The sequence below is a fragment of the Anas platyrhynchos genome, chromosome 2 (genome assembly GCF_047663525.1).
Source record: "Anas platyrhynchos isolate ZD024472 breed Pekin duck chromosome 2, IASCAAS_PekinDuck_T2T, whole genome shotgun sequence".
Classification (NCBI taxonomy): domain Eukaryota; kingdom Metazoa; phylum Chordata; class Aves; order Anseriformes; family Anatidae; genus Anas; species Anas platyrhynchos.
In genome coordinates this window covers 133,349,889-133,369,160 of record NC_092588.1, presented here as the reverse complement: position 1 = coordinate 133,369,160, position 19,272 = coordinate 133,349,889, and the positions used below count along the sequence as shown (strand labels likewise).

The following is a 19,272-nucleotide window of genomic DNA, read 5'->3' as shown; positions in this document are numbered from 1 at the left end:
GTTTGTACTGTATGGTAATGTGTTTGCTTTTCTTCTACCATTTGCTTCAGTGACACCTTTGTTTCACATTCTGTTATCATTACTAGTACTAGAAAAGAGGAGGTGGAGAACAGATAACTTTCCAAAACCTTATGTAATAAAAATCTTTCATAGCTCACCCTTCAATTCCCATGAGCCCAAGCAATGTTGAGATTCTCTTGAAGCCTTCAAGCTTCTGATATATTCAAATAAAACATTCTTATTCACTCTTCCTATTGAGATATTCAGCTACTCTGGCCTTTAAAAAGCCATCTTGACTCCCTAATTTTTCTCTTGCTGGTTCTATGCTAAAAGGCAACACCATTATCATTCACTTGTGCATTAGAGGCTATTTTCTAACCAAAAAAAAAAAATAGGACTACAGTGGGAAAGCAACAGCATCTGGAAAAATCAAACAATGTGAATTAATACATTCTTTGCAGGCTAGAGGAAGCAATGGAGTCAAGGAAGGCCTTTGGATGTTATGTTTTACAATACCTCTGGAGGCCCAGGTCCCACTGTAGGCTGTTTTCTTCCTGCCTTTGGACAAGCCGAAATTAACTGGTAATAACACACAATTAAAAGCGCATGTGCGTGTCTGTGATTGTGTGTGTGTCTTTGCTCTAATTCCTCTCATTCTGTGCATTTTAACTTTCAAAATTAGACAGCAGTGAAGAGGAGACAGACAGGTATACATAGCAGCCACATCAAACTCTTCGTGGGGCAGGGGGAACATTTGACACCTCCTTGTTCCAGTGCCCCCTGTCTGTTTTTAATTTCACTAAATCGCTCCCGTCTGGGGATTGTATATTTTCAGTGGCCTCTCCCAGCAATGCAGAGGTAGAGCATTAGTGTGCCAAACCCCAGCTATGCTCAAGTGTGGGGCTGCAACTTTATAGGAGAGCCGGCACACGAGGCAAGAGGGGAGTCAGCTCTCGGGACCAGCCATTAGCTGAACTCAACTTTCATTTGAAAGCAATGCCAAAGGATCTCTCTTTCCCTTTTCCCTTTAGAGCTGTCTTATGAGGGAAGGGGTAGGCAACCTGGGCAGCAAATTGGTCAATGGACATTTTGCATCCCTGCTTTCGAAGCGCAATTATGGGCTGTGTTTCTGAAAGGTCCCTCATTAGCAAGGGGATACTGAATAGGAGTTGCTGCTCGGGGAAAGAAGGATTTTGTTGGCTTGGGAAGGTTTGCCTGATGGTGAGAGTCAAGTGGGATCTGGTCCTAGGCACCTCCAGGGACAAGGTGTGGTTTGGAAAGGCAATTTGAGGAGGATTTCCCTGGACAGCTGTAGGCAAAGGGGAGCATGGGCTCCTGTCCCATGCCACTGAGAGCAGAGGAAGTTTGGCTGCTGGTTATGTTGGGAGAGAAGCTCAGGTCCAGCACTGAAAGCATGGGTAATCTTAGGAGGAGTCACCCAATAACAGGGAAAGTGTGTGATGACGTAACAGTAAATAGGGGAAAAAGAAGAGCTTCTCAGTCACCTGCCCAAGGCTGAACATCTCTGTCACAGGACACAGACCTGCAACCCTCCTCCTGCAAGCATCACACACCAGCACTGAATAACAAGGAGGAATTTCAGTCAGTTATGCCTGAAGAGAAACCCATTCCCACAGGCAAAGCCATTCCCCTGCTATTAGTTTGCACAGCTCCTGGACACCCCTCTGCCTGCACATGGGACAAAGCCGGGGGGAAGCACTGAGCGCTGGGTGTACAGATGTTTGGGGTGCCGGGGGGTCGCAGAGCTCTGCCTCAGGGAGCAAGGGGGCTGAAATGTTTCTTGGGATAGAGCCAGCCGAGGGACACCATGAACTCCTCTGGCCTGCTGGAGCTGCTCTTGTGAGAACCAGGATTTGGCCTCAGTACAGCCGGGAAGCAGAGGTGGTGACAGGGTGCGTTGGGAAATGGCACCATGCTGTTGCATGGCCCTGAGGACGCAATCAGTGATTTGCTTGCAGCCTAGTGAGACAATGACAATACCTGAGCCTGCTCCGCTACAGCTCCAGTGCACGAAAGCCCACTTTTTTAAGATCTGAAGGATTTCTTTTTTTTCCCTTCCCTGCCCTCACTGAGCTCTCTGTGAATTGAGCATTACAGTGGCTTTGACTGTAACCATTATAATCATTTTCCAGTGCTAATGTTGTGGTTTTAATGAAAGGAAACAGCAAATGGGGTATCGACTCATATACACAAATCTGCACTTCATTTGCACAAAATAGCTTCTGGATGGCTTTCCTCCATGTTTTTGGTCAACACCACTCTTTTTGAGAAATGATCAATGTCTACAACTGTTTGCTCTTCCACAGATAAAGCAGATGCTATTCATTACTGCCTCTGCCATGCATATACTGCTCCTTTCCCCAGAGCAGCCACAGTGGGTCATGTGTTTATTTTTCTTTAAATCCTTTTGTTCTTAAATCACTACACTTTTGCTTTCGGGATATGATGAATGATTAATACTGTAGTAGCAGCATTATTGAATTAGGAAAGTCACTGGCAGCTTCCAAAATGATTGAGACACCCAACAAATAAATACAAACCACTTCTTTAGCGCTAGATATAGTGTGACGGTGCAGAGATAAGCAGAGGCGATGCTGACGTGAGCGCTTTTAGAGCTCACGGGCAGACTCGCAGCTACTGAAATTTAAATCATAGCATAATAACAATGCAGATGCCTCAAACAATCCTGCATCGAAGTAACACAACTGCAATGAAAACAACGTCAAGGCAAACTCAGAGCTAACGTGGGCATTTGGAGGGAATTATTTTCTCTAAGTTATACGATCATAAAGAAAACAATTATTGGTGGTTTTATGGTTTGTGTGTATTTAAAGAATAGCGATTCGGAGTCGGATGCTGAAAGGTAGGTGTTCAGCACCTCCCAGGGATTAGAGCCAACAGCATGAGCAGCAACACACCAGGAAAGAAGAGAGATTATGGATTGCTGGAGTAACCCTTTGTAGTCATCACTGGAATAGGGCTGGTTTGCAGGCTGAGTTAGCCCACTGTTTGCAGTGATAGAGGAGCATATGACATGGTAAAAACCCAGTTAGATGGGAGTTTGTGTGAAACGGGAAAGCAGGATTAAGTTGTTTTCCTACATCTGTGCACTGAAAGTTCTCCTCAGGCTTCCTAATGAAGCCCATCAGGTTTATTCTGTGGCCCTGTCCCACGTGTGCTGCTTCTTCACAGCACCTTCATGGTGAGCAGAGCAGGGGGGCAGGAAAGATCAGAAACACCAGGTTCTTGGGTTAACTGGATGTGGCACCTCAATCCTGGTACCAGCCTTGAATTCCCAGGCAGCAATGGCCCTCCAGTTGCACCCCTCCATTGAATATGCCCCTGGTGTCCATTAGGAGAGCAAGGGGCTGAGAAAGCAGCGGTGCTGGCTGCCAGACCAACGCAGTGCTCCCACGCTGGGCACTCACATTAGAGCACCAGCAGTGAAGTGATGGAAGCAGAGCCCAGAGCAGCCAGCTTCCCACTGCCCTCATCAAAGTGACCATAGACACAGCAGGCATGACCGCTCAGTGGCACAAGCAGTTGCCTTTAAACCTCCTGTAAGCAGAATATGCAGAAAGGGACGGCTGAATGGGCTTCGGGACAGTGAGGAACAAGCCCTAGTATCTCCAGCTGTCTCGGTTTGTGATCTGAAGGGAGAAACCTCTGTGGATATGGTACTGCGTGTTGTTTGACAGCAGTAACAATCACAGCTTTCCTCACCTGGGGCTGGCTTCAAGTGCACTGCAAAGCCCCGTCCCTGACTAACTCTTTTCCCTGAGGCTCTGTTTAGCATTTCTACAGGTATCACGAGACTCGGTTACTTAAGCGTACTCCTGAAAATATAGGGCCACTTCATTGAGTGATACAGTGCTATACACTTTCCTGGCCTTATTTATTTTATTTATTTTTTCAACTACTTGTTCCTTGTTACAGATGGGTAGAAAAAATGGTTCCCTTGAAGGGGGAAAGATCTCACAGCTTCAGGAAGGTCCCTGTGCCTGTTATACTTCAGTGTGCTACCAAGGCCTTTCAAACAAGGCATGCTGCCAACCATATTTTCTTTTCCTGCTCAGAGCAGTAAACAGCCTGGGATTAAGTCTCACCGGAGCTGTTGGAGAACTGGGTAAAATGATTTCTCTGTAGGAACAAGAATAAAAGGCTGCTGTAGCCTGGGATCAGCTCAGTGTGTTGGAGGAGGGTGTGGTGCTTTGCTCATCTCCCCAGCTGAAGGTGTTTCACTCTGTGCAAGTAATGGCACGTCAGTCTGAGAGGAGACAGGGACTTCCACCTGCTCCTCCCAGCACGCTGAGCTAATTCCTGGACTACCAGCCCAGGCTCTTTCACTCTCTTGCCTAATGTTGTGTTGTTATGTACATGAGCTGGAGCTGTTCCAACCGGAGAAATTCTCCTTTTGAAACAGTCAGCAATGCCAAACCCACCTGGGCTGTAGGGTGCTGACTCTCACCTCCCTGGGTCAACTCAAAGGGACTACAGCCTTACATGCAGTGTGCTGTTTGGGATCTGATTATCCCACCCAGGAACTTCTGGCTGCCCTGAGACAGCAAACAAGGGTCTCTTATTTCAACCAGAAACTTACTGAACCAGTGTTCAATTTCCTGTGGAAAGTTACGGGTCTGGCAAATCAGCATTTTCTGATTAGAGGACTTTTTTTTTTAAGAAAGTTCTCAACCATTTGTGTTCCATCTCACCCTTACCTGCAGATCTTCAGTAGGTTCCTCCACCTGTACATCTTTGATTTTCTAAGTTATATATAGGAGACCACTTCGGCCTTTCCAGAGCATAAGCTGTCCTTTTATTTTCACCATGTGAAGGGTCAGCTTGTAGCTATGCTAACCAAGCTGTCACCCTAAAGAGAAGGTCTCTCTTCGTTCCCCATCACCAGGAGGAAGCAAATTACTGAAACCATGAGCAGGTGTTATACATATGCTATATCTCACCATCTGAGCGGGGGTACCTGATATAGGATGGGGAGAAAATTGGAGGTTCCTTCCATCTGATTAAGTGAATCTGAGATGTGGGCAGAGCATGGGAACTATCATGGGAAGGGGTGGTGTATGGCCCTTCCCCCTCTAAAACCACAAAATCCATAAGAGAATCGACCAAAATCTTGCCCCATAACAGACCCATCTACCTTTATTTTATTTCCTCCCTTCACATGGCAGAGCTTGTCTTTGGAAATCTCTGCTCTTCTGATGCTTGTATCAGAAAGAGGGGGATGGGGGCTGTCAGAGCAGGCAGAGCTCGGCGACATTCCCTCCTCAGGCTCACTGCTGTTTTGATGCTCCAGCTAAAGAAAATCTCCGCCGATTTTTTTTGTGCTCAGAATGAAGCTTCCCACTGCTAGCCTTGGTAGATACAGAACATCCTGACTGGGCAAGAGCTCTTTATGGATATTTCTAGTGCTCAGAGGGAGAAAAAAAAAAAAAAAAAAAAAAAAAGCAACAAACTACAGCAAGTTTACAGTAATTGCTTTAATGAGGCAAAGCCCTTTAGAATGCAAACACGCTCAACAATACACAAAGAAACAATCAAAAAGAAAGTGTTTTATACAGGCTGTTTTATAAGAAGGTAATAAAAACAATTGTATGGCACACTCAGTTGCATAAACAGGCTCACCATGGAAGGTGTTTGTGTGAGAGCAGGACTATGAATACTTAATTGCTTCCATTATTCTTATTTTCAGTACAAAATACTGCAATCAAAACTTAATCTGCAGCTTGATTTTTAAATAAAAAGGTTATATTCCAGTTCCATTGTTGTAAATATAATAAAACACAGTCTTTCTGTAAATGCTCTTTCATTTCTTACTGCTTCTAAGGAGGTATAAGAGTGGTTAATATCTACATCCCTGTCAATTTTAAGTCATTTTTCAAAGGCAGGATCATTATTTCTCTTCACGTAGAAGGTAGAAGACCAAAACGTTCAAAAGGTCTTCATTAATGACGTGACTAGAAGTCATGGAAGCCTTGGTGAGATCCTTCTGTGGCTGCCAATCCTCTTTGAACCAAGCCCTATAAGCAACACAGAATTCAGGTTTATTTTCATTCACATATCTCTTCTGACAAGCCCAGAGGAACACACAGAGAAACAATATAAGGAAACGTGTTTGGGGACTTTAGTAAGTAGCAAAGTACAAAACTGAAAAAATGCCACCTGTTTTCTAGTACTTCTCAAGAGGGTAAATTAATCAGACAACAGGCTCATATGAGTTTGAATACAATCCAGTGTGTCTGGAACATTGTATTCTACATCTAGTGATTTTTATTTATTTATTTTTTTAACATGTGCTGTTACACTTCTGCTTTAGTAGCATCTAGACCAGAGTAATTTTCAAATACTTAGACATAAGAACTCTTCTTTTTTTTTTTTTTTCTCTCTGACTTTTCACTTCAGGAAGAGATACAGAACAGTCAAAAACCTGTTGTGTACATAAACTGAGTGATACGTCTGAAAAGATTTAGGAACCGAGATTTTCTTGTACGATAAAATGAGTATCTGGATTAAAAAAATATATATATTCATTAATGGCATGTGCTCTCCACACTGAGCACATTGCTGTAAAATAACAGAGTAATACCACAAAGACCAGAGTCATTCTTGTTGCAAACTGCTGTCTCTAGGAAAACAACGATGGCTTCTGTTTTAAAACTAATAGCAAAACATGACCTTAAACTTGATATTTGTTACTCAGACACATCTTACTTTACACATTTAGTTAAAAGAATCCTTGAAATTAAGAAGTACCGCTAGTAGGCCTACAATAATTTCTAGCTTAGAAATTTTCTGACTGTTGGACTTCTGTAAGTGCTACAGACCATCTGACAAATAGGAAATGTCATTTTTATTTTCATCTTTCTCATCATTATATATATATCATTATGCTGTCAGGAATCAAACAGCTACCATTGCACGTTTCCAGCTCACAATTTCATCATCACACTTCACATCATCACTTTACATTATTAACACACAAAACAAGTTCACATGAAGAAAAAAAATAAATAAAAATTAGTAAGTCAGAAGTTCAGACATACAGTCCGATTTTTGGGTGGTCCTGTGCAGACCCAAGTGTTGGACATGGTGATCCTTGTGGGTCCCTTCCAACTCCAGATATTCTCTGATTCTGTGGTTCTAAGCTCTCATTCTCCCTATCCCAGGGAAAATAAGTATTTTTAATAACCTTTCAACTCACTACAGTAGAGCTACTGCCCAAGAGAACAGAAGACATGTAACTAAGCTGATGAACATTTCAAACTGCCTATGACTTGCATGTGGAATATAGCCCTTTCTATAACCAAAATTTGATCATCTCAGAAGTCTTACGGCAAGATCAGCCTTTCCAGCCACTTAAGGACACCAAGAACTCCCAGACACTGCTTGTTGACCTTTCAGCAAGGTACCTTACCCTCTTATTAGACATCAATCATGCTGGCATCCATCAATCTTTAACAATTAAAGGCAAGAGGATATACTAAAGAGGAACGCATGTATATGTATGTGAATGTATACATAAGAAGGAATTTTACATATTTATATGAAGGCATGAATGTACAGATTATAACCATATATACATAAGGAATATATATATATATATTAGGATGAATGCCTACACATATTTTAATAACAGATATATATGTGTGTATGTGCATCTGCTGGCCAAAACTGCTTTGATGATTTAAAGCAAATATCTTGATACACTGAACAGCTTTTTTTAAGCAAGGCAAATTACAATTTCTAACTTTCCAGTATGTGTATTTCCTTAGTTTCTTCATGAAAAGAACCAATTGCCAAAAAAAAATTATATGATCCTATTGATCTCATTTCTCCTAGCAAACAGTTTAATGATGGTATTCATGACTAAGATTAAAAAATAATAATAAAATAAAAATAATAATTAGATGGGTGTCTTGGTTTGGATTACATATTATGCAGAAAGATCTAGCACATTAATCAGAAGTTTTCAGAAGCAGTCCAGACCATGCTTTCCTTTTAGTGTCAAATTCTTCATGGTTCAGAAAGCAAATCTGCAATCCAAAATCCAAACATGCCAAGACGATCTATAATGTGCTGCAGAAGTGGAATTGAAAAAACAAGTCATTCAGTCCAATGAGCTAGACGGGTGTCTGGAAGCATGCTGAATGTCATCTGCTAGCAACAGCCATCAAGATCAAGGAGCCTAGCAGAGGCATATTGAAATGCTTCCAAAGTTACTCATGAGCTAACATCTGCCTACAAGGACAAGTGAAGAACAGCCAGGAACTACAGTGAGGAACTTCCAATACAGAGGTGCGATACTAACCAGCCCCCAAACTAATCAGAGAGGCTTGATGAGATGCCACAGTATGATTATCTGACTGATCCTGAATGCTTTGGTGAATGCTTTGGCTCTAAGGTCCTGATGTAAAACTTTTACTAATGCATATTTTTCATCACAATGGATTTTTCAAGTTTTCCTCTTCAATCCCTTGCCAGAGGTTGCTCATTATAGAAATCAGGCTTCAGTGAAAGTAGACCCAGATAAGCCACACACTCTAGCATTGGCCCCCTTCTCTGTGAGGAAGGTGTTTGTATTTGGAGCTCAGCTGAGTTCCTGCACTGGCCTCTTTACAACTGCAGGATATCCACCTCTGTCACAATGCTCCATTATTACTTTGGGAAGGTAATTAGCCGGGGAGGTATTACCTGGGGAGGTGTTACTTCGGAGCAGCCTGCTGTGATGCTGAATTTTTATTAAGGGCCTCAGAATGGCAATCTTCATGATTTTTCATGCACTTAGAGATTTTAGAGAGGCGGTCTTAGAGATCTTCATGCGCTAGTTTGGGCTTGGTTTCCATTGCTGGTAATATACATTAAATAGTAGATAAAATATCATTTCCTGGAGGGGAACACAAAGTCAAAACAGGGTGCCTGATTTGACACTGTGTGATATATCATCCTAATGGCTACATCTCAGACCCAGGTAAGAACTCTTCCTTACTGAAAGAGTCTGCACACTGATCAAACCTGTAGCGAGCACTTCACAAAGCATAGTGATCCAAGTCTTTGGAAGGTGTAAATGGGCACAGTACCTATGGTCAATCCCCATTTCCAACATGTAAGGCTCTAGATCTCCATTTCTGTTTTTATAATACCTGTATCAGTGAAGTTGCTTACTGAAGAAAAAAAAAAAAAATGCTTCTAAGGCTGCTTCCTTAGAAGAAATGTTGCCCAAGAGCAGCTTACATCATATGCTATCTGGAAGCTATTCTGTGAAACATTGTAATAATTGCTTTTCCTGGACACACTTATTAGTAGCAGCTAAAGTTAACAGATTGGAAGACTGCCTGAAGATGATGGATGGGTTTTCTCAGATTGTAGATTTCTGGTCATTTTCCATGGCAGCTGTAAATTTTAAAATAATATAAAATTAAGCAGTGGTAGAATAGAATTCACAAATATTACACAGCTACTGACTTGATCATTAATCATCCTAAATTAACAATAAAGTGTTATATATGATGAGTGAGATTCTGCCCTGGGGTGTATACAGAAGTTTCTCATTGATTACAAATGGGAAATGGCACGTGTATATGGACAAAGAATTTAACTAGCTGCTCGTTTGTTTTGATGGATTTATCTTTATTACTATTTAAAGGAGATGGAGACATTTCTGTTTTACAAATTCCTTTTCATACTAGTGATCCAGAAGAAAATGATCGAGAGCCGTCATCTGATTTGTAGTCAATATCCCAATATCATCCCTGCTTATTTTTGAAGTTGGAAGAGCATCAATGACCTCCAGAGTTCAGGATTCACTTGGTCTGCCTGATGTCCAACTTTGAGATTGCTGCAGTCAAAAAGGAATCTGTTAACAAACAGAGTGAAGATTTTTGTCAACTGAACAAAATATATTATTCCCTATAGGCTAAAATAGCATATTTTCCTAGACTTTGTCCTAATTTACTCTGTTTTTTTTTTTAATGAAATCATATCTGTCTTCTTCAAATGACTAACTAGAGAGGAGCTGCCAGAGATATGCATGTAAAAACAAACAAGCAAAAACAAGGTCCATCTCCTTGTCCAGCAACCAAATCAGATTCAAATGAAGTCTTGCACTCAGATATAATGATTCCTCACTTTCTGAGCAGAATCTGTTATAAAATTCTGTTTTAATTACACTGTATGTAGGCATACTTATGTCATACTTGCAGTTAGTATTAATATATACTAGCTACAGGACTGAGTTTTCCAGCATTACGTAGTCTGACATTTAATGTCTTTCAGTCTCTATGTACAATACTATGGAGTAGTAACACTGAAAACAACTTATCTGAATGCCAGCTACAGAATACTGTTATCACTAGGTTGTTTTTCAGGGCCGATTTACTTCTGTTTATCTACAGGGTTTGGTAACAAATACATGTATTTTGGGGCTCTAGGTACATTAAACATACTGAATAGTCAAAGCTTGTAGAAGCTAATTTCCCTGTCATTGCATTATAGTTAAACTGGTTACGCACGTCTCATTCAATTATGTAACTTGAAGAATACCAACAACATAGGTTCCCAATTTCAATAGTACGTATGCTGGTTTTAGCACTTAACAATGGATCAGCTTTTAGCATGAGACACTACGTGCATCATACTTTGAAATTCGGAGCCACAATTTAAAATGTAATATTTTCTCTGTGTGTTGTTAAAGGCCTTTCTTTTTGTACTTTCTGGATGTATACTGTAATATTTTGCTCAAATCAAGATGAAGACTGAAAGTTAATTCACAATACATATACACAGGTAAGCATTGACACCACAAGAACCTCTACTGTTACCAGCCTAATCCAGTCGGTATTTAAGCAGGGGAAAAAATGCTTAATACAAAAATGAACTAATTGCTGTTAATGAACTAATGAAAATGAACTAATTGCTGTTTCCCCCCCCACACCCCCACACCCCCCAATGTGGGGAAAGTGCCAGCTATACCATGAAGTCTTCTTTAATGTTACTTCTTTAATGATATCTATTATTGTATTAGGCTTATGTGGCAAGATTTTGGTAGCAGGGGGCTGCAGGGGTGGCTTCTGAGAGCAGAGCCCAGCAGCTGCCCAATGTTAGATCAGAGCCAGCTCCAGCCAGCTCCAAGAGGGACCTTCTGATGATCAGAGCTGACCAGAGCTGCTACAGCATCTGGGAGAGAGGAGTGAGAAGCAGCCCCGCAGACCCCCAGGTCAGTGCAGCAGGAGGGCAGGAGGTGCTCCAGGCATGCAGCAGCAGTTCCCCTGCGGCCTGTGGAGAGGCCTCTGGTGGAGCAGGCTGTCCCCCTGCAGCCCATGGGTCCCACATGGAGCAGATCTCCATACTGCAGCCCATGGAGGAGCCCCCAGTGGAGCAGGTGGATGTGGCCTGGAGGAGGCTGCAGCCCATGGAAAGCCTCCGCAGAAGCAGGCCCCGGGCCAGAGCTGCAGCCCATGGAGAGGAGCCGACGCAGGAGCAGGGGGTGTGGGGGGAGCTGCCGCCCATGGGGGACCCGTGCTGGAGCAGTTTGCTCCCGGGGGATGGACCCCATGGTACAGAGCCATGTGGGAGCAGATCTTGAAGAGCTGCTGCCTGTGGGCAGCCGCCGCAGGATCACCCCACATGGAGCAGGGGCAGAGAGTGACCGTGAAGGAGCGGCAGAGACAAAGCATCAGGGACTGACCACAGCCCCCATTCCCCATTCCCCTGAGATGCACAAGGGGAGGACATAGAATAGGGTAGATAGGGGGAAGGTGACTTTACTTCACTGTTAGTTCTCACTGCACTAGTCTGTTATTAGTGAGCAATAAATCACATTAATCTCCTTTATGCTGAGTCTGTCTCAGCTGTGAAGGTAACTGGTGAGTGATTTCCCTGTCCTTATCTCAACCCATGAGCCTTTTTTCATCATATTTTCTCCCCCTGTTCAGTTGAGGAATGGGAGTGAGAGAGCATGGTGGAGCTGAGCTGCCCATCGGTGTGAAACCACCACAACTCTATGTGGGAGTCACTCTGATACTGCAGTGGTATATAAGGAAAAAGGAGAAAGGAAGGGTTAAATTAATATCCACAGAAACTGACATACTATTATGATTTTAGCATTGTGCAATAGAAATAAAGCACATATCAAATGGATTAAAAACTAGCTGACAGATCTCAAAAAACCTAAGCATCAGCTGGGATTTGAGACTGTCTGAATGTTCCCAATGTTCCCTTGGGCTCTGTACAAGGCCTAATATTCTTTAGCAACTTCACCAATGGTCATGTAAACATATCCCTGAATACAATCTGTGAATGACACAAGTTTGGCAGGATAGCATACAGTGATGAAGACTGGGCAGTCAAACAGAAATCAGGAATGGTACAGGAAGGAGACAGAAAAATATTCAAAGGATAATTCCTTGCAGTAAAAATGATAAATAAATACATACATACATACATACATAAGAGTTTCTTCTGGTTTTGTTTGTTTGTTTTGTTTTGTTTTATCATAAAGAAGATGGGGAGAGGTGAGTTGTATATATAAGTAACTCACAGGGGGAAACACCAAAGAAAGACTCTTCCATCTAGCCAAATAACCAGGGGCTGGAAACTTAAGCCAGATACACCAAAATTGAAACTAAGGTGCCTTTTTTATAATAAAAGAGCTTATATTTTGGAAAACATTTTCCACAGATATGCCAGATACACTGTATGATCTCTTAAAAACACGAGGAAGAAATGCTTTAGCCAAAAACGGTTGTTTTGTTGTTGTTGTTTTAATATAAGAATAACAGGAGATAGTGTAAAGACATCTAGACAGACAAGTTGATCATATTCTGTGTGTATGGTTTTACACAAATTTACCAGAGTCAACATTTCCACATCTGTATTTGGTATAAAGAATGGAAAAATATCAGAATTTCTTTCCTATCCGTCTATGTAAGAATTCAAGCAAAATTCTGCAAGCTTATTTTACGTTTGAATTCTAGCCTTTATTTGTTTCTTAACTCATGTTCAGTTACTTAAGCACTGTCTTCTAAGGAGGCAGGTTATCGTTGTTTAGTCTTACTTTAAGGAATTTTATAAAAGAAAAGTTTATGAGACATTTAGAATGTGTAACAAAGTCTACAACACAAATTGTCATGCAACATGGCAAGTTGCTAGAGAGAATAGCCCTTATTTGTTAGCTACAAACCTGAGGTAAAATAGAGGGAAGAAATGCAACTAATCTTAGTTTAGCAGATATTAATAGACTAATCATGAAAATTCTACAACCACGTATTTTCTGAAACGCATGATGACATTAAATTGTGCCTGTGTTAATTTTAAAATAGTTAGAACTTCAGATATTTTCTGCTTCTATCAAATAACAATAATTAAGAACTGTTAGCATCCTCCCCTCTCTTCCACGTTGTAGTATATTATATCTCCCAGAAACTTGCTGAGCCAGCTACATTAGCAGCAACAGAGAGTAAATCCATTCAAAACAATGTGACTAAAAGCAGATTCTGTGTGTTTGCTTTTGCGTGACTCGAACAAAAGGTCCCACTGCTGCTTTTACAGCTAGATAGCATTTTATAATGCATTCTGAAATTTTGGGAAAGTCAGATTACAATGTTTGTTTAATAATCAGACCCTCTATTGTTCAGATGTAAGGTCACTGCAATGTCCAATCTGTGAAAACTTCAGTTTTTCTTTAGATATTAAAAAACAAACAAACAACAATATCAAAAAAAATGACACTGAAATAATCCAAAAAGAGCTCAGGCTGCAGGAAAGAAGTCTGAAAAACAAACACTGTTAAAGCTTGGTCAGACACGATTATGTGGCTGACAATTACATATGATAACAATTAAAATGATCTGATTCCAACCACATGGCATCTTAATACAGCAAATCTCCAAGCAAATAACGTGTCACATAATAGGTTTTGATTGATGTTGTCAGCAGCCTTTTGAATGTTACAGATACCTTCCCATCAATGCCTCAGAAATCAGTGGAGACTACTGACCTCATCCTAAACTGAAAGTATTTGCATGTACCTAAATGATGTTTCTGGCTTTAACTGTTCACTAACCTAAAATTCTTGGCTTGCTGGATGATTTGATACATGCATACATGGTGTCCAGCTGCTTACTTCCAGTTGCAAATAACTCAGCTAATATACGCATTAGTGGTTTTAGCAAAAACCCTCGATGTTTTCTGAGAGGTCTTTAAGTTACCTGCCAGTATAGCTCTGCTCGGGTAAGTCTGATTACAAGCCAGCTGAAGCACTCCAAACAATTGCTGAAGTCCATGTGTTGGTTGGCAAAGGGGATCTAACCAGAAAGCATAAGGAGCTGCCAAGGAGCTGCCACTGAGCAGCATGAGCCTACTCTACTGCCGACTTTAATTTGCGTTAAAAAAATAGGGATGAGTTAATGATTGCTAAACCAACAAATCATCCTCCTATTGGAGGAGCCCCAGAGGACATTCTGTCTCCAGTGGTGATATAACCAGTAAGCAAACACATTGTCACATTGCCTAGAATGGGCATACAAAAAGCAGAGGGGATCTGACCAGGAATTTGGAGTATTTTCATGGTGCCAGTCTCCACACATGTTCTTGGCTTGGCCTCCTGCTCCTTATTTTCCTCTAGACCAGCATGAGGGCACAGCCCAAAAGCTACTCTTCAGATCTGTGATGCAAGTTTTATTGTTTCCTTCTGTATACTGTTAAGTAGGAAGAGAAACATAATGTCTTAAAAACGAATTGAGGAATAATACCATACATTTGTTAGAAGGATAGTTTTTGCTACCATTGTTGTTAAAAAAAAAAAAAAAGTTTTGTGTTTTGGCATCTAAGTCATGATTGCAACATCTCAGCTGGAAAAACAGCTGTCTCTTCTAACCATGGCTGCAATGAATACAGTTGTCCCGCTGTAGGCCGTGGAGATCTAGATTGAGAATGAAGGTTTAGTTAAAATATTGCAACAATTTTTTCAGTGTTGTTGATGTTCAGCAAAAACCTTATGTGTATTTACACCAGTTTCACTCTTCTGACAGAGCATGTTATCCAGTCACAATGCAAGGTCTTGCCTGTGTTTTAAATGTATGGGGTTTTATATCCAGTGCATTGTACTTTTTCCCATTATTTATCAGAGATCACAGTAAAAATCAAGAATTATAACAACTCACCCTAGAGATCAAGAAATAAATGAAGCAATAATCCTCATGGGCAGACTGCAGCGCAGCAGTTACTCATGACACCTCAGACATAAATGTATTTCTGTTCTGAGTTAACAGTTCTGCAGAATACAGCACAGCTTTACCTAAATGGCCTTCCCGTGAGTACTGGTCATTCCAATGCACAATGGATGTCATCTACTTATGAAGGAAATATATTGGTTTTCCGACAGTAATGAGAGGAATTATCTAGAGCTTCCATGTTAAATTAGAATCACATATTGCTCCTCTGCAAGGAGAATTATGTTCATTCTCTTTACGCACCAGAACTGGCTAGCATCGCAGAAGAACAGATTTTCCAGAACAGCAGTGAAGCATCAGCTCATTCCAACACACTGTAGAAGACAAAAACTCCATACCCATGTAGGTCTAAACTTTCAGCACGAATAAGGCAACCACATGCCTTGTCCTCAATTGCAGAGAATGGTCTCAAAAAAGAAAAAAATCACTGATGTCAATCAAGTCATGTGATACTTAGACTTTATAGAGGAAAGATCTCAACTTTGTGCAAGAACACATTAGACAGAATGTGCCAGGTCATTAATAGGCCATCACTAAAGCAATCAATAGAGCAGGTTAAAAGTCCAATCTGTATAAACACGAACATATCCATTCATCTGTAGAGATCTAGCCATAGACATACTCTCCAAAGAGAACAGTATGACAGTAAGTAGTTCAGCTGATATATAATTTCAATCTCTGATGTCCAACACTGTGCATTCAAAGGCTACTTTGTAAGCAAAATGCACCTCTTCTCTGGAAATTATCTGTGTTGCTGAACTCTATGAGACAAGACATGAAATCTCACCAGTCATAAAGGAATGGGCCTCAAGCAGAACAGTATTCCAGCACAACATGGTCAGTGCCTTGTCTGCATGCTGCATATCAGTCCACGGACCCTGGCTTGCCATTGTGCAAGTTCTCCTCAATCACTTGAAATGTTTTAGAGAGTACGGGAAAGAAGGAGCATCGTATAGGCTTCACACATTGGTCCAACCCAGAAGGGTGCAAAGGAAATATTTTTGTTCCACATGGCACCATGGAAACTCATTTCCCTTGTGCTGCTGAAGCATAAGGGGTGATTAGCATGGGAACAAGGCCTCTCATTTTCTTCATGCAGATTCTAATACAGAGGGACTTTGATCTTTAGGGGGACCTCGACCACAGTGTGAAATAATAATGATGATAACACAACAGTAATAATAGGTACAGATAGCAATAATGAACCTTGAACATGTATCCATTATAGACACATAAATATTCAGCTGTCTACAAGAGAAGAAGAGCACAGGTCATAGACTCTTTAGCTTCATTCCCTTCCTGCACAGCCAAAAGTAGACACAGAAATTATTGAAATACATTTATTAGCTGGTAAGTAGTGTCTTTTCAAATTGATATGATAGGAATTTGGTGAGTCAGGCTGCTAATTTATATCTGGGAGTTTATATAATATTAGGACAAAAACAAAACAAACAAAAAAATGAGCTATGAAAGAATCTACAAAAAACAGCCAGAACAGCAAGGACTTTCTTTCAAAATGGGACAATAGAGGTTGTGACACATCTCAGTTTTATGCAGTGCTTAACATGTACCTACAAATCAATTGCAGACCTCAGTTTCTTATTCAATTGATTCTATATATGACTTTTTTTTGAGAATAAAGGAGAAATACCCAACAACCATAGGCTGGGTAGCCTCTGGTCCAGCTTCCAAAGGCCACAGTAACTTAACCAGCCAATAGCCACACTTTACTGACACGTCCTTCACTGCTGCCCTCAGTAACAGGGTGGCAATAAATTGCAAGCTGTTAAATTGGCAAAGAGTTGGCCAGCAGCTTAGTCTTAGCATCATTTTTGCACAGCGTCCTATAGCCTCTACACCACTGCAAGATGGGAGTTGCATCCTTCCTAGTCCAGGCATGTCCCTACCACAGGATGAGAACAATCCTGTGACAAAAATGTGTGTAAATCTCAGCCTTGTGACAGGCCGTGCTTGAACCTCCTCATCTATTCCCAAAATAATCATTTTGTGAAGGAAGCACTTGCATTTTGATTAATGGATGTTCTTATCATGCCAGAGGTTATAGTGTATTAATTCCTTCATAAAAGAAGATGTAATCTTCTAGACCAAAGGGCTGGGATTGACACAAGGTATGTGGAGTACATATTTATGGAGTAAACACAATTATAATGTGTTGCCAGATGTAATGCACCAGAACTTGGCTTTGGAGATAAGTAGCAAGTCTAGCATTTTCCCGAACATGAATAGTGTCTTTTTGTCACAATGATTCATTCATGATAGCAAAAACCTATGTGATTCAGGTGTATGCAGGAAAGGAGCAGCCTTGCTTTGGGAAGTCAGCACTCTGAGAACAGAGGGGCAAAAGCGTGTTTGGGGCTAAAATGTTCAAGGTCATCAACAGTGAGATTTTTTGTAGGCATCATAGGAAGGGAATAGATAGAATGAAAGCAGAGAAGGTAGTGGTCAGGTGAAAGAATTCAGGGAAACTGAAAATTACCAGTGGGGCTGCATGGTAGAAGTGAAATATCTCTGTTATTTTCTGATCAAAAGGAATCAGTTGAACTCCAAACTCAGTGAAAAGCAATGAGCCAGTGCTTCCGAGAGGGGTTGAAAACAGGGAGGTGGGGCTGCTTGTATAGTTTAGCTTGGCATAATTTCCTTTTTCACAAAAACGTGGGGAGAATAACAACATCCTAAAACACTTCCAGGCGCTTATTAATTATTTTTCTCCCTTGGATTATGACACACACAAACATAAACAACCCTTTCGGTTATGCTGGTCTGCAGTTCTGTGCCGGCTTCCCGTTTGGAGCTAGTATGGAGCTGTCCCACTCTGTGTGTTGAAAGTCTCTCCCCTTGGAAATGCACTTGGACTGATGCCTCGAAGTGACATTTGAAACCTGCCCATGCTGCTTTGCTTTTTTTTTTTTTTTTTCCCCATTCTTGTTGTCAGACTCATCATGCTGAGTCATATCTGCAGCTAGATCACAATGATTATACTGAAATGTCAGCAGCTGCTCTTTTCACCCCCATATGGTGCCAGATTTAGGATGAGGTTTCCCTAATGCATAAACAATGACTATAATTGTGGTTTTTGACAATCAAGGTATCACAGAGATGTTATTTTGTTGTAAAAAAAAAATGCATTTCCACAGTTGTAATGAAGGGATGGGTCACACTGACCCACATGTTTCTTTGTAGTTCACCCCAAAGAAAGTCTGTGACGTAAGTGAATCCCTGTCAGCATCGCTGTTGGTCATCAGATGTTGTTTGACAGGGAAAACAGCTAAAAGCTTTCTCATTTAATATCTTCCTAACCGTGAGAGCATGATTTGCTTAATTCCAGAGATGAGTGATGGGAAAAAAACTGGCTTTAACTCCTGTTTAACTGCAATATAATTTCCTTGTGGTCCTCAGATAGCTCTGTCTTCTCCCTTAGTGCTCCTTAAAGTTACTCGCTCTCTTTAAAAGTCAATTAAAAACAGCTGAGGTATCAGAGAAATAATAAACAAACAAACAAACAAATAAGCTGGCAGAAGCTGGCAAAAGTAATGAAAACCCAGGGCTCTGTCTCTTCTTTTATTCATAGATATGCATCAAATATACCTGCACTATCTAGCAATGGTGGAGACAGATGATTGTGGAACTGTTGTCAGTGAGAGGTGAATCCAGTCCCAGCACCTCCAGTCTGTATTTTAATGGCACACAAAGCAATACAGAGATAAATGAAAGATAAACAAGTAGAAAACCCTGTAAGGGCAAAGGCAGGGTGAATATGCTGTATTATTGTTGAGGACTGGGAGAAGAGTCATTGAGGCTGATGGAAGTAACCACCACCCTTCATTTAAGATAACAGAGTCAAGGTAGTTCTTTGATGAGGTAATACAGGTTTCCAAGACAAAGCAGAAGTACACCCTAAATCTTGAACAATGTGGGCAGATGGTACTGCTGGTTACTGCATTGAGTAAGGATGTATTTGTGTGTATGTAGGTACAAGAGAACAAGCCAG

At 41.1% G+C, this 19,272-nt stretch overlaps 1 long non-coding RNA gene across 1 annotated transcript in view; it reads right to left on the bottom strand.

The window, feature by feature from the left end:
• Positions 1-5,498: 5,498 nt before the first annotated feature.
• Positions 5,499-19,272, bottom strand: part of LOC140001604 (uncharacterized) — a 40,584-nt gene continuing 26,810 nt past the window's right edge. The window contains exon 2 of the long non-coding RNA XR_011807008.1: positions 5,499-6,056. This is a non-coding gene — a long non-coding RNA (uncharacterized lncRNA). The remainder of the gene's footprint in view (positions 6,057-19,272) is intronic.